Raw genomic sequence first — 17,131 nt, forward strand, 5'->3', positions numbered from 1 at the left:
GAAAGCATCGTGGAGGTGGGTTGCACCCACACAGTGGATGAGGAGCGTGCAAGTAAGGCTGCTGTGCACATTACTAGAACACTGTTGCATATCTATTTGTATCTGTATAGTATCTACATGCATATGTCAGATAAGATAGTAGGTGTTGCTGGTGTTTAGTAATACACAGATGTGCATATCTATGGTGATGGCAAGCATATTTTGTAGTATTGGGGGTTGTACTGTTAATGTGCTAAAATGCTGCTTCGACCCTGTACCAATGCCAAATGAGTGGCTACTGACATTACCTCTCTCCCACAACTATTTAGGTCTGTCTGCCATACAGTTGGAACAGCAGCCTGTAGCTGGTGAGTATGGAATTGTTTTGTTGAGGTTTGCCAATACACCGGCCATGTTAATGCCATGCTATTTGCAATGCACACATTTATCACACATACCCATAATGCATGATGTACATGTTCAGTTTTGTTGGTGTTAACTGCAATGCATCACAGTGGTCACCATGGGGGCATATCTGAAGGGTATGTAAGATTCATGCAGTATACCTCACAACCTGTCAGTGCAAGATGTGTGGACAGAGACAAACAAAATAGTGGGAAAAATGGACTACAGTAGGGACATGTATGAAACACTGCCCTTATACAGTGGATACAACAGTGTACACACCCCTATTAAGATGGCAACTGTTCCTGATATATACAATGACAGACCACATTAATACATTCCACACTTTTTACAACCTATAAAGTGATCCTAACATGAACAATTAATGTGTAAAATAGAAAAATATGTTAGAGTAACAAATATGGGGTATACAAACCTTACAAAATGCTGGATGCATATGTGTGCACAGACTCCAAATAATATATTGTAGAGGCAGCTTGTGATGTACTGACAGCATTCACTTTACTTGAGAACACACATGCCATCAAGTGCAGGGCCTCAATGTCACACCAAGTAATGGTCTGCTGTCCAAGACATATGTTCATGACATTTGCTCAGTTGCCTGCAACAGAAGCAGCCATGTCTTCCACACATCTTACAAAGCATCAAAGGGATCCCATAGCTGATAGGTAGCAGTCAGGAGTAGGGGAAAAAACATTACCTCACCATTACATATACCATGGAAAACAGTGCAGACAGTGATCTAGAGGTGTATTAAATCTGGGACAACAGTGATGTTGAAAAGAACCAGATGCCCATCTAAAACAGATGACAGAACATGTTGAAAACTGGTCAGGGAGACTGCCAGGAGACATGCAGCAACACTGAGGGAGTTGCAGAAATGCCTAGCAGGTAATGCCTGTGTAGTACCTGTGGCAACAATTGGCTGGATTCTGCATAAGTGTGGCTTATGGGGTAGGGTAAGTAGGCAGAAGCATTTTCCCACAAGAAACACCATCCAGGACTGTGTACAGGTAGTAAACGCATAAAATCAAGTCTCCCAAAGGCATGTTTTGCAATGTGTAATGGTGTCATGAGATTATTCATAAAGATATGTGTGGTGCACAAGCAACACCTCACTTCACCTCAGGGCCACCATCCCTAATTTGAAGCTTGCTGGTGCCAGTGTACAGCTTTAGGGTTGCTGTTCATTAGCTGGAACTAGGCCTGTAGACATGGTGGAGGAAATTTGGAACACTTCAAAATAACACTCACATGTGGCCCACAATTGTTAAGCATCTGCAGTAAGGCTGAGGATGGGGAGGGGTTTCAGCTTCAAACACAACAGTGAACTGAAGAATACATCCAAAGCTAGCTAAGAATGGCTCTATCTGAACGCATTCAAGGTTATGAATTGGACCAGATATAAACCAGACTCAACAGCAATAGTAAAGCCCCTGTGTGACCTCCAAGGGCTGTGAAAAAGAGCTGGCCTTGCAATCTGACAGAGTTGGGAGAGCTTTGTAGGGAAGACAGACCAAATAATGCCAAGTCAAGATGTGCCATGCTAGTATACCCTTTCCCAGGAATAGTGACTGCTGTAGTTCACTTAACAGATGCTTCAACAAACTATTGGTTTAAGGGTGTTCACACTTATGCAACCGCCATATTGTATGCATCTCATTCAGTATCTTCACAACTAACACATTTGTTTGATTATTGATTGGCTTGCACGGGTCATATGTCACATATCAGGTGTGTGTAATGTTTTCAGATGCAGTAGTGAGGTCCCATTTCATATCACAGAAGAGGCTAGCATGTCAACAGGGGTGTGTACACTCCTCATATCCACATTAAGCTTTGAAGGTCATTGGTGTAACTGGATTTTATTGCACATACATGCACTGCTGCTGATGACATCTGCAAATCAAATGTCAGTCATTAATTAGTGACATCAGTCCTCATATCATCCCAGTTATGTGTCAGACAAACACATAGGGGTTTTGAGGAACAGAAGAAACATAACTGCCAGACATTTACACATTCAGCAATGATTTGTACAGTTGTGAGGTATGGTCTACAGTAGATACCAGTGTGCTATACAGGTGCACAGCAATAATGTGTACATGGGTGCAGTGTGTTCCAGGGGAAGGGACATCACCTACTAACACAACTCATACATCGCACAGATATATATTGTTAGTAACAAGGATTAAGAATGGCTGCAATGCATGATGTTGAGAGCCATGTGTCATGCATGTCAACTGATGGGTAATATGAGGTCTGTGTAATATCTTTGTGCCACCTCACCTGTGTTTTTGTGTGTGTGTGTGTGTGTGTGTGTGTGTGTGTGTGTGTGTGTGTGTGTGTGTGTGTGTGTGTAAGTAAACCATAATGTACAGGTATTCATTTACATATATTGTCTTCCCCTCACGGGTGGCAATGGGGGTCAGGGTCCCTCCCGTGTAGAAACTGTTCTCAGGGTCTCTGCAGACTCTGACAATGATGATAGGCATAGTGAGGCACATGCAGGGTTGTCAGGGGCTGAATCTGTGCCATTGGTTGACATCCCACTTTTTTCCACCCCATCCCTGCACACAGTCACAATGCCCACACATAACCCCTCACCAGTGGCCATAGACGAGGGACAGTTAGTGGGTGGTGGCATGGAACAGAAAGTGTGCTGACTATGGCAAGTGTGCCGGATAATAGATGAGGACCCACACAGGTGGATGGACAGGGGCACTAGTAGGATGGCTGCTGCCCATCATGCCCCTGCTACAAGTGCCACAGCAGGTGTCACTAGATGCATGTTTTGGACCATCATGGAGGCACATATAGAACATTACACCAGAGATGGTCTGAGGCTCCAGAGGCCTACTCTTCCTGCTGTATGTGACAACATCCGTGATCTTGCAGCTGCCCACCGTTATTATGCAGAGGTCTTGGATAGACGGTTGGGTGAGATGGTGGCAATCCTCGACTGTGGGATGTCTGTGGTAGAGCATGTGGTGGGAGTAGGCCATCAGCCATGTGGATGTAGGACAGCACCACAAACAGCTGAAGGTCTACATGGCCATGCAACATCTCGCTCCCACTCCCATAGTGGCAGTACCAGTAGCACCACTGCAGGGGGATTGCTGTCCACAACTCAAAAAAAAATGGCCAGCACCAAATAGTGAAACAAAAATATTTTAATTGTACCAGCTCCATAGTTGTAGTGTATATATATACACCACAAGACTAAAATCAGACCAGTTTCGGCACCAACATGCCTTCATCAGTGAGATTAGAAAGTAAATGCATTCCCAACTGGCAGTACCACCAGCACTACTAAAAGGGGTGTGCTTTCCACACCATGACCCAACAGGCCATGGGCACATGGTCCTGGCCGGTCCCAACAGGATGCGTATCCAGCAGACAATTGTCATCATCAGGGGAGAATACCATATCTTGGCTTCTGCCTGGTGGTGCCACTGGAACCCCTGGCAGGCCTAGTTCCCGTGTCCATGGCTGGACAGAGGTAACTGCACACCCTGCCATGTATGGTCTGCAGCTGTCCAACATACCCCTGTATAGGGCAGCCACATGGCGGAACTGTTTGCATCCATACACACACACACTACCTTCACAGCTAGGACATCTCCATACTTACACACACCACCTCTGCACGGACAATTTAATAAACAGCCCCCTAAGCCACACACATGATGTCAACCAAATGGCTCAGCCTAGGCCTCTGGCAAACCCACACCACACCCTGTGCATATCATGATACCTGTGCCACATCCCTGTCATCCATACCATCAATGCAGGGGCATGCTAATATGGTTCTGATGCACAGGGTGAATGTACTACAGTTTAGCAATGTAATGATGTTTAAAGTGTTGTCAGCTGGCATGCTTAATGCTTACATGTCAGAGTGTGTAGCTGTCCAGCCATGATGCATTATTGCTGTTATTAACACTGACCAAATGTGGTCTCCATAATGTATTCTGCTTCTGTTCTAGGTGTCTGTGTGTCAGGAGGATGTTGGCCTGCTGTCATTTCCTACAAGGGGTGTGGCAGTGTGGTGACACTTTGACTGTGTCATATCCAGGGTACAACTGAACACATGTAACAGGTCTGTATAACAGTTATTTCATGTGCCACATGGCTGATAGGTCTGAGGGGTGTATACAGGTAAGCGCATGGTGGCTGATGTAAGGAGCTCTTGTACAGTGAACAATGGTAAGACTATTGGGTGGCACACATGAAAGGCTTGCGAATAACACACACACAAAGGGTTTTGTGTTGATGCAACACACAGACAGTACTGTTTACATGGATATACTTCACTTTGCAGAGAACTCATTTTTGTAAATGTAATTCCACCAAGACCAAATTGCCAAAACCTCAAAATACAAAATAATCAGTACGCCAAATTTCATTTCACTGAAAATAGTGGCAGGGTATATGTCCTTTTCCCCACTGCAGTATAATCCTGGAGTTGGTATATAGTTGTGGTGATGTGGGGAGCACAGCCCCCCACATTAGAGGGTATGGGGTGGCATAGTCCCACACCTAGTTTGATTAACAACTACTTACCCTCCTAACATAAACTGGACAGTATAACAGCACACTACACAGGAAACTATGCTCAACACAACCCCCTATGTAGGGGCATGTGCCCCCAATAACCACCCCAACTAGATATACAAGCTCCAGTATCTTTGTACAGCTGTACAGTGGGGGAAAGGTTATTTACACTGCCACTACTAGTTTTGGTGAAATGAATCTCCACAAAATGGTTCTTTTGCAATTTTAGTCTCAGTGAAATGAACTCCTGTAAAATGTTTTTTTGGTGAATTGAATTAGATCCCTTCACATACACACATACACTTGGCACTACTGAGATTAGAACCCCTACCTATGTAGTTATTGCTACTAATGTGTTCTGCCTTAATTGCACATGCCACAGAGCTTGTAGGGTGAAGTGTGTTCCGAGGTTCCTGTAAAGTGAACAACATCACCAGGCCTTGTACAGTATGGCAATGGGGGATGTACTAGGTGTGAATGGACACAACATAGTATAACATACTGACATATACAAATTGACAAACACATACAGTCATAGACACATTTGACAGACCTGGGTTTAGCAGCCCTGACTATCTTGTCAGTCAGGGCATACTGTTACATAGTTCATGCACACAGCACAGGCCTTATTGGGCTGAGTATGTTTGTCAGATAATTGTAAAGTTGATGGAGACAGCAGACCACATACAGTGGACCTTGGGACATGTAGTGGGAGTAGACAAAAAAACGAAGACCAAACTAGTAAATCCAAAAAATCTGCACACAGAGCTGGAACCAGTGATAATACATCAGCAAACAGTTTTTATTTAACACAAGGTTAGCACTTCCATCTGGTGTCAATCACCACACTTTATCAGACAATATTAGAAATGACAGCACTTCTTAAAACTTTTTTATTTTTATATTTAAAGTTATGAGTTGTAACAAAGTAAAAGTGGAAAGTATTGCTTTAAAAATTTTTTCAGTGATGCAATGATGTGCTCAAATACATTAGTTATTCTACTGGTTGATGTTTTAATTGGAAAGAGTATTTTAAGAAGGGTTGTGATTTCTAATATTGTCTGATGAAGTCTGGTGATTGACACCAGATGAAAGTGCTAACTTTGTGTTAAATAAAAACTGTTTGCTGACGTATTATCACTGGTTCCAGCTGTGTGTGTGTATTTTTTGGATTTACATGTAGTAGGAGTACCACTGTCTAAAATGTAAGAGCCACCTTCCAAGTGAACATAGTACTCATTCAAACACAGGATACTGTACTGACACACAAATGTTCACAGATTTGGCCTTCCTCAGATTACAACCTATGTAGTTATTGCTACTACAGTGATGCACATTTACTGCATGCAACACAGACTGTAAGTTGATGACTGCTCCATGGCTCCTGTAATGTGGCCTACATCACCAGCCCTTGTACAGTATGGCAATGTGCAGTGTGTGTGGAGAATAAGCCCTCAAAATGCTGTCTCATACAAATATGCTCACTTTCAGAGACTCACACATGCATTTACACACACACACACACACACACACACACACACACACACACACACACACACACTTACTTACATTTCCCAGGACTCGGGGTGGAAACCCCACCTACATAGTCATTGTTAGTATTGTGTAATGAAGTTACCACATGCTCCATGGAGTCTATAGGGTGAAGAGTGTCACAAGGTACTCTTACAGGAAATAACATCACCAGCACAGCAAAGTATGGCAGTGGTAGGTGGAGTGGTTGGAAGGGCCACAAAGTAATGTCACCTACAGGTTTACATGCTCACAAACAGTTGTATGCACAGTACTGCACACAAACATATTTGCCAGTACTGAGTGTCATGGGTCCATGTGTACATATGTGTGCACCACACTAATGGCCATGGAATGATTACAAGCCTAGCCCATGAGAGTACCCTGGCATCGTGCCACCTGATATTTGTCAGTAGTGCATCTATCAAATACTGCCACATGAGTGATCCCCAGGGTGAAAGTTATATTCACCATCCACTCATATGAATTTCTCTTGAAGAGGGACAGTGAGGTCCTTTGATTGACATGTATATGACATATATCGCATAACATGGCCAGTGTCTGTGTTATGGACCTGTCCCCAAGCATGTTCTGTTGAATGTGGTAATGCGGTTGAGGTATCCATGACATGTGGTGCATACAGATCGGGGTTTCCTAGCTGTGGCATTTGTAATACAGCTGGCCAGACATGGCACTGTTAGCCAGGCAGGGATTGCCTGTAAGTAGCCAAGATGTGACTGGGAACACTTGGAAGTTTGTTCCTCTGTCCATATTGGACATGCCTAGGGTCCTACATGTGAGGTACAATTGTAGCCTACCCAGTTGATGAAGTTGTCTAGTGAGTTACATGGCAAATGGGCCATTGTATGTGCTAATTGGCCTTATGAGTGGGGAGTAGAGGAAGACATTGACCTCTTCATTCCTGGATGACACACCCTTAGTCATGCAATGTGCCACATGGAAGGACTTTCTGTCCACAATGGCATTGTGGGGGTCAGAATAGAGTTTGCTGTCAATCTGTGTTCACACACTTCCTATAAGGACATCTGTGTCCATTGGACTACCACTGATGTGATCATTTGTGGACAACACATTGATTCAACAGAATATTGGGACACATTTCTTGACATTGACACTAAGGCTAGTGTTCTGACAAAAGTTGGAGGTGTCAGTGGCAACTTTATGCAGGATGTAAACATATTCTGGGGATGTAAACATTGCCCCCAATTAGCAATTTTCTGCAAACATTGTTAGCCACAGTTTATTCGTGTTGGGCTGGATGTCAGAGGCACACATAACAAACAAAAGTGGACCCAGGACAAGACCCTGTGGTACTCGACTCATGACTGTTTTGCAGTATGACATGGAGTCCACTGCTTTCATTCTGTGGGTTCCATCAGTGAACCAGTTTGCAGCACACTTAGTGACATAAGGATTAATGAATAGATGAGTGTGTTTGCCTATGATTCCTGAGTGTGGGATTGTATCACAGGACTGCAAGGGGCACATATCTTGTTTTGGACTCCATACTGTTACATAGTTATTTCACATGACAGATTATAGGACTTTGGAGTGTGCACAGCTACCACAACAGTGGGTCCTGTACAGTGGACATTTGGTAGTGTACTGGGTGGACCATACAAAAGTGTAGCAAAACCCACCACCCAATGGATATGGATCACAATGTTAATGACATAACCACAGGCAGACACACACACACACACACACACACACACACACACACACACACACATACACACACTTGCCAAGAATGAGATTCAAACCCCTAACTATCTAGATATTGCTACTACAGTGTTAAGCATTTATCAGATGCACCACAGAGCTTATATGCTTCAGAGTTGTCCAAAGTATCTTTAAAGGTGAGTGATATCAGCAGCAGTGCTAAAGGAGGGGAAAGGGAAGTGTAGTAAGTGGGAATGGCCTCAAAATCATGTCTCTACAAACACACACACTCTCACACAAACAGGCACACTTTTACATTTACCTGGACTGAGATTAGAACTCCAACCTAACTAATGTGCTGCACTATAGAATTACGCATTTATAGCAAGCACCACAGAGCTTATACAGCTGAAGGCTGCTCAAAGGGATCTTTCAAGATGAGTGACATCAGCAGCAGTGCTAACGTAGGGTAATGGGAAATAGACTGAGTGTGAATGGCCTCAAAATCATTAACCTACAAGCAAACACACACATTCACACACAGACACACTTCTCAATTTTCCAGGACCGAGATTCGAACCCCTACCTAACTAGTTTACTGCACTTACTTGCATTTATCGCAAGAGAGACACAGAGCAACTCCTGACCTTTCCTGCATTCCACTAATAGTCTCCGAGCAAACATTACATTGGTAGTGCCCATTCTATGCATGAAACCATATTGCTGACCAGTACTCCTCACCTCCTTGCATAACCTAGCTTCCACTACTCTTACCCATAACTTCATGCTGTGACTGGTCAATGTTATCCCTCTGTAGTTATCACAGCTCTGCACAACAACCTCATTCTTAACACCGTACTCCTCATGCAACTTCACACTTCCCAAGATATCAGTAAACAGTCTGGCTAGCCTGCCACTGCCATTTCCCCTAAACAACCCCATGCTTCCACAGGTTTGTAATGTGGGCCAACAGACTTGCCAGTATTCATCCTCTCCATAGCTATCCTTACATCCTCCTTGTTAAGCCACTGCACTTCCTGATTCACCATACCCACATCATCCAACCTACTCTGTCTCATTTTCTTCATTCATCAGCCTCTCAAAGTACACTGTCCATGTCAACAGACTCTCCTCACTTGTGAGTACATATACCTCATTATCCTTTATCACCCTTATCTGCTGCACATCTTTCCTAGCTCAGTGCATCTGTACAACCAATCGGTACAATTCCTGTCATCCCTCCTTAGTGTCCAACCTGTCATAGAACTCTTCATATGCCCATCCTCAGCCTTTGCCACCTCTCCCTTTGCCATGCACATCATCTCCTCATACTCCTGCCTACTTTCCTCATCTCTCTGACAATCCCACTGTTTCTTCCCCAACCTCTGTCTCTGTATACTGTCTAGTACTTCCTGAGTCCACCAACAGGTGTCCTTGTACTGCTTCCTCAATCCACATATCACCCCAAGCATCCATCTAGCTGCCTGTCTTACCAGCTCTGCTGTACTTACCAGATATTTGTTAGATTGTCACTGCCACCCAGTGCCTGTCTCAACTCTTCCCTGAACTCCACTTCACAAGCACACTTTTTCAATTCACACCATTTGATCCTTGGTGTTGCCCCCACACTCCTCCTCATCTGAATCACCAACATCATCTCACATACCAACATTTTCTGCTATCTAAATACATTTTTCCCTGTCACCATTTTACAGTCTCCAATCCTAAACTGGCCCTTCTTGTTGTTTCTTTCGGCTTTTCCTGGTTAGGGGTCGCCACAGCGGAACTCCAGTCTGCTAATGATTAGCAGTAGATTTTTACGTACCAACTTGCCAGGCCTGACGCACAACCTTCAACAAAGGTACGTCCATTCATGCATGTCTCCACACAGAAGATGCTTTCGCTGAGAATCGAACAGGACATCTTACTGTGAGGCGACAACGCTACCGCAGCACCACCACCACAGCCTCCTAAACTTCCACCTGTGTGCATCATACTCCACTCTTGTATGTCGCCCTATGCTCCTCCCTTGTGTTATAGTGTGTATTCACCACAGCCACGTCTATCCTTTTTGGAAAATCTACTACTATTTCACAGTCTCCACTCCTTTTAACACCAAATATACCCATCAGTTCCCCATCTCCTCTGTTCCCTTCTCCAACATGCTCATTGACATCTGCTGCAATAACCAGTATGTCACCCTTAGGTGCAGTCATCACGTCATCCAATTGACATCACATTTCTCTTTCTCATCCATTGCACAACCAACTTGCATAGCATATGCACTAACAACAGTCATCATTGCACCATCAGCTTACAGCTTCAGAAACATCACTCTATCAGACACTTATGTTATCTCCAAAACACTCTTGGCATACTGTTCCTTCAGTAGAAGCCCTACCGCCTTCCACCTCCAGTCCACATCTTGATAGCACAATTGTGACCTGCCTACCATACACCCAGCCATGATCCCCTTCCATGTGGTCTCTTGCACACACACAATATATCAACCATCCCCTGACCATCATATCAGTTAGCCTGGTCCCTATACCACTCATACTACCAACATTAACAATTCTTACCCTCAATACCACCCTCCTAGCCTTTCCCCCCTCTTCCTGCCATATGACTGTTGGACATTATACAGAGGATGCCTGTCAGTGCAAAGGCTACTGTGCTATTAAATGACTCAAGTATGTTACAGCATTATTGAGACACCATCACTGATTTTGTCCCATTGCACCCATGTATGCATGGCATCCTACAGATGTCCTGCTGTAACAGGTTGAGTGGGATGACTGTGCAGCAAGAGTGTGAATGTAGTGTGTCATACTGACATAGAACAGACATGTATGTGAGATATTAGCTATGCACATGTCAGTATGAGTAGATGTATGTGTCCACCTCATGAAAACAGACATGGGATGCAAAATATCAGTTAAAACAGCTGTACATGTTGTACACATGTGCATTCTTAGTTACTGTGCACCCAAAAGAGTGACATTTCTACAGCTACTGGTTGTTGCATTGCCCTGACACAGCCATGGTTAGTGCAGTAAGTATGATTATCATGACTAAATTGGAGAGGTGTCCAACTGTGTTATGACTTTGTGGCCATGACTACTACAAACAACTGACTGAACACATACATGGCTGTATGGACTCAGCAATACCTTACTTGTCATACCTGCCTGCACCAACGTAGAGTAATCCCCTTTGCTGGACAGCAGCATTACACAAACCACAGACTTGGTCCCTATAGTGGCTGTCCAGGGTAAAGTAGGGGCAGGAAATGACCTGGCATCAAGCCAGCCATTGGTTGAACAGACATATAGGGTCACAGGTGGATTACTGTAAGGCCAACTATGAGTACAAATTGGAGACATCCATCATGGACAATCACAAGGCCATCTTCCCATATGTCTGCAATCGCGGACACAACATAACATCCCAACCTGTAATGGTGGCCAATCAGATCACATACACACACAACATAGCTACAGACAACCTGATGCAGATGGAGTTAGGGCAAACATCCCCCCTGGCTCAGCATCACTATAGGTGGATATGTACTGCACCCACACCCCTCCCCTCATCACCAGTGAGCAGGTACATATTGCCTACTGAAAGGCAACAAATGTAAGTATCCATGGGATGTCATATCATCCCTGTCTGCATCCTACATGTACTCAGGCGTATGCTCCCAGCTGCATTACACACTGTAGTCACACAAAGCCGCAGCACCATCCACACACCATCTGCATGGAAGATGGCGAATGTCATCCATTTACACAGAACTGAATGAGTAATGACAGATTATGCAAACAACTTGTCCTCACTGTGGGCAATATGACTCATCAGGACCAGGACTGCAATGCAAGCTGATACTGTGCTGATATATTACAGGGGTATGCTGTGGTTGTGAGTGGTGGCTACTGGTATGGTTGTGAGTGTTGGCTACTGGTATTCAAGGTACATGTGCAGGTACTGGAGATACTGTTGCCAAATGTATAGGGTCCTGTGATGTGTTTCCCTGTTAGTGTCTACCAGGTGCAATGTCACATCACCGGCGAGAGACCTTTTCACCAGCGGAATGCAACCTGATAATGGAAGCCATAATACATATCCACACAGTACTGTTGGGCTGAAGCCAACAACATCTGCAGGAGAGGATCACCCTGTGGGATGACCCTGTCCACAGGGTAAATTAGGTGGGCCTGCACACACGTACATATGAGCAGGTGCAGCATCATGCCACCAACCTCATATGCCATGCCTGGCAAAGGGCTTCAGCCCCCACTGACACCAAATGAGGAGCTCCTTGCCAAGCTTGGGCCACCCATCACAGTACAACACCAGGGTACAAAGCCCCAAATGCTGGAGGTGGGTGGCACACACACAATGGACAAGGAGCGTGCAGGTAAGGTCCCAGTGGGGATTAGTAAAGTACTGTATGAGACATACTTGTATCTGTATAGTATCTACATATGTGTGCCAGGTCTGATTGCAGTTGTGGATGGGGATTTCTAATGTGCAGAAGAGCAAAACTATGGTAAAGGACAGCAAATTGTGTAGTATTGGGTGCTGTACTGTAAATGTGCAGACATGCTGCATCCATCCTTTTCCAAGGGCACATGTGAGTCTACTGACAATACCTCTCTCCCACAACTACATAGGTCACTCTGGTCTGGATATGGGACAGCAGCCTGAAGCTGGTGGGTATGGAATTGTTCAGTTGTGCTTTGACAATACCCCAGGCATGTGGAGGGCATGCAAGTTACCATGCCCAAAACTATGACTAATAGCCATATTGCTTTATGTGCAAGTATTGCATCACAGTGGTCACTACAGGGGCCTATCTGAAGAGAATGTAACATTCCTGTAGCATGCCTCACAACCTGTCAGTGCAAGATGTCTGGACAGACACCAGTAAAATGTGTTGGACAAACAGTCTAAGGTAGGAACATGTGTGAAACATTATTGCTATACAGTGGATATAAAATGTATACACACACCTGTTAAGATGCTATTTGTTTCTGAAATATACTGTTTGAGACCGCGATATGTCAGTCCACACCTTTCCCAACCTTTAATGTGACCCATGACATGAACAATTCACTTGGAAAACCAAGCATCTGGACTCATGTATTGCACCTACAAGCCTGGACATGTGTGAGGGTAGCAGACGTTGTATCAGTATACTGTGTCAGTCAGGTATGATACCTGATGCTGAAATATGTGTCAGTACACTCACTGTGGGCTACTTGGCAACTATATCACATACATGGGCATTGTTAAGGCAGACAGAGCACTAATAGTTTCCAAACATCTAGATATTCCAGACACATCTGTACAGAGGACTGGTATGACCTGTACAATGGTTTCACATGTTGCATGTGAGGCAGATGTCATTACCACAATATATAAAGTAATGGCATCAGGAGGTGGTCACCTGCCATTCATGGTATCACACACACACACGCGCACGCGCATGCGCACGTGCACACACACACACACACACACACACACACACACACACACACACACACACACACACACATACACAAACACAAACACACACACACACACACACACACACACACACACACACACACACACACACACACACCAGTTTTCAGATTAGAACTCTTACCTATTTATGTCTACTGTAGTGTTATGCATTTATCAGACGTGCCACAAAGCTTACACAATTTCATCTCATCCAAAGATACTTGTAAGGTGAATGACATCAACAGGACTACTAAATTAGGATGAGTATGGTGGTACACAACTCAAAATTGTATAACCTTCACAGTACATGATTCTCACACAAACAGTTGCCAGTTTTGAGAGTAGAACTCCTGCCTATCTAGTTACTTGTATTATGGTATTATGCAGTTAGCAGACACGCCATGCAGCTTACACAATCTCACCTTGTCCAAAAGTACTTCTAAGATGAATAACAACAACAGCAGTTGTAAAGTACAGTGGAGGAAGTGTAATGGGTGGAACACAAATGAAAATGGTATAAGACACACAGTATCTGATTCACACACACACACACACACACACATACACAAACACACATACACACACACACACACACACACACACACACACACACACACGCACACGCACACGCACACACACACACAGTTGCCAGTATGGGGGTCAGAACTCCTGCCTATCTAGTTATGTCTACTATGTTATGCAGTTGTCAGATGCGTCACAGAGCTTATACAATTTCACCTAGTCCAAAGGTACTTCTAAGGTGAATGACATCAATTGGACTTCTAAATTGGAGTGAGGGGAAGTGTAAAGGGTGGTGCAAGTCAAAAATGGTATAACCCACACAGTACTGGATTCTCACACACACACACACACACACACACACACACACACACACACACACACACACACACACACACACACACACACACACTTGCCAGTATTGAGATGAGAACACCTGTCTACCTAGTTATGTGTACTTTAGTGTTACACAGTTGTCAGACATGCCACGGAGCTTATAAAAGTTCACCTAGTCCGAAGTTTCTCTAAGGTGAATGACATCAACCAGACTTCTAAATTGGAGTGAGGGGAAGTGTAAAAGGTGGTACACAATTCATAAATGGTATAACCCACACAGTACATGATTCTCTCACATATACACACATACACACACACACACACACACACACACACACACACACACACACACACACACACATTTGTCAGTATTGGGATGAGAACGTCTGCCTATCTATTTATGTCTACTATAGTGTTACACAATTAGTGCATGTGCTAGGGAGCTTACTGGACTTACAAATGGCCAAAGGTGCTGATAAATGCACAGTTGAGGTCAAGTATTACAGGTGGCAGGAAGTCTGCCTTCAGTTTCTACCGTACATCTTGCTAGTTCTTTCTGTCTTGCACTTCAAATAACATTATAGCTTTGCAATTCAACAGGTTATTGTATCAATAAGTCTATCACACCTGGATGCCATCAGCAGTACTTGTTCACCAAGGAATTAGTCCCAGTACTTACTACTTATGACACCCTTCCAGGCATGATTAAAGTGTGGTTTTCTGTGCTTTCACCCATTAACCTGGTGCATATGTCTATTCAGAGGCACTGTTGCAACTGCCTGATGTACACAGACAACCATCTCCTCTAAACTCCAAACACTCAGACCAGTGAGAGTTACCCCTATATCACCAAATGTGGAAATATGCACTAGCTGGCCAAGAGCATGAGATCAACACCTGCACCACACCGTGTGGACCACATAGCTCACCACAACACCCACTATGACAACCCTGACATACACTGAAAAGCCACACACCCACCTTCACAGAGGCACTCAATAGACATTTACATAAACAGCACAAAGCAGCAAGACAGACACCCACTCAGACACAATGACATAGCACATGCCAAAGGACACATATATCACCTACACAGTGTGCCCCTCAACCTAAGCTCCTAAGGCTGATCACCTTGCACAACACAGCAATTATGGGTGACTCTTTACTGCGGCACACAAATGTCCCCCTCACTATTATGGAGGAGGTAACAGCCAACTGTCTATCAAGTGCCAGCATCCAGCACATGACACATCCAGTCAGGCCACTCCACAACAGCTACAAGTATCACTCTGTCATCATCCATGTGGGTGTGAATAACCTGAGACACACCTTCCTGGGCTACATGACAAGAAACATGGTTGAACACTCAGATTATGTGGTCCAGGTAGGAGTGACAGTAGCCCTGAGCAGTATACTGATGCTGCAGTACCATCAACAGATAACTGACTGCAACATTGGCTTACATGTTGTGTGTCATTCTCAGGGGATCCAGTATCTCTCTGCTTGGGATAACATGATTGACAGACCTCAATGCCTTGCCAGAGATGTCCTAAATGTGTCAGTCTTGGATTTTAAGGTACAGGGTAAGTGTCTTGCCACCCCTATAGTGCCTTGGAGGCAGTGTTCCAAATAAATTTACCACCATAACAGCTAGACATGTATGCAATCTGAGGGTCATGCTGCTCAAAAGTAGACATCTAACTGTCAAGATGCAGTCACTCAAAGTACTCCTCAGAGTGGAGGACATTGACAGGTGTGCAGTAATGGAGAGCTGGTTCACAGCAGCAGACTATGATGCACTCCACAGCTGTCAGAGCCAAAACATGGACCACACCTCCACAGGTGGTGCTGTCTCCATATCCATAATGGATATGCACAGCTCCAGGCTAGTATCCCAGCATAATGCATCGGAGGTACTTCCTGTAAAACTGACTTTAGGGAAGAGTGCAATCCACACCATAGCCTCTTATCAGTCCCTAGCTATGTCCCTAGACTGTCAATGCACATTCCTCAACACCCTGGCATCTATGAAAGTCCAACCCAAGACTGACATAATAGGAGACTTCAACTACCCCTCCATCACCTGGGGAAAGTAGTGAAGAACCAAAACACTGGCCCAACACTTCACGGAATTCATCAGTTCCAATGGCCTGGGCTGGCTCATACTGACCCCCAATAGAGGATGCAACAACCTTGACCTGTATTGATTACTTACATATGGGACTGTTGCTCGACCACAGTTGTCAATCCCTACCTAGTCAGATCTAAACATGATGTAATCAACATGGAGCTCAACATCTCACCCACACCCCCCACAAAGTAAACCACCTTGCAAAACCTTCCCAATGCTGACATTGCAGTCATAAAAACAGGGGTGAATGACTTCACTGTACCCATGCCAATGGGAAATAGCTACATGACTGTTGCATCATACACATATGCACTGCACAAACATGTACACAGATGCATGGTACTAGCCATAGCCAACAGAACACAGACACTGTCCTTGAAACACTGAAAGCCATTGTGATGGTCCTCTGGCATTAATAGAGTGTACAACAGAAGGGGGACACTGCTGCAGAAAATGGTG

This window comes from Protopterus annectens, chromosome 4.part1 (assembly GCF_019279795.1).
Source record: "Protopterus annectens isolate FY-2018-M chromosome 4.part1, PAN1.0, whole genome shotgun sequence".
Classification (NCBI taxonomy): domain Eukaryota; kingdom Metazoa; phylum Chordata; order Ceratodontiformes; family Protopteridae; genus Protopterus; species Protopterus annectens.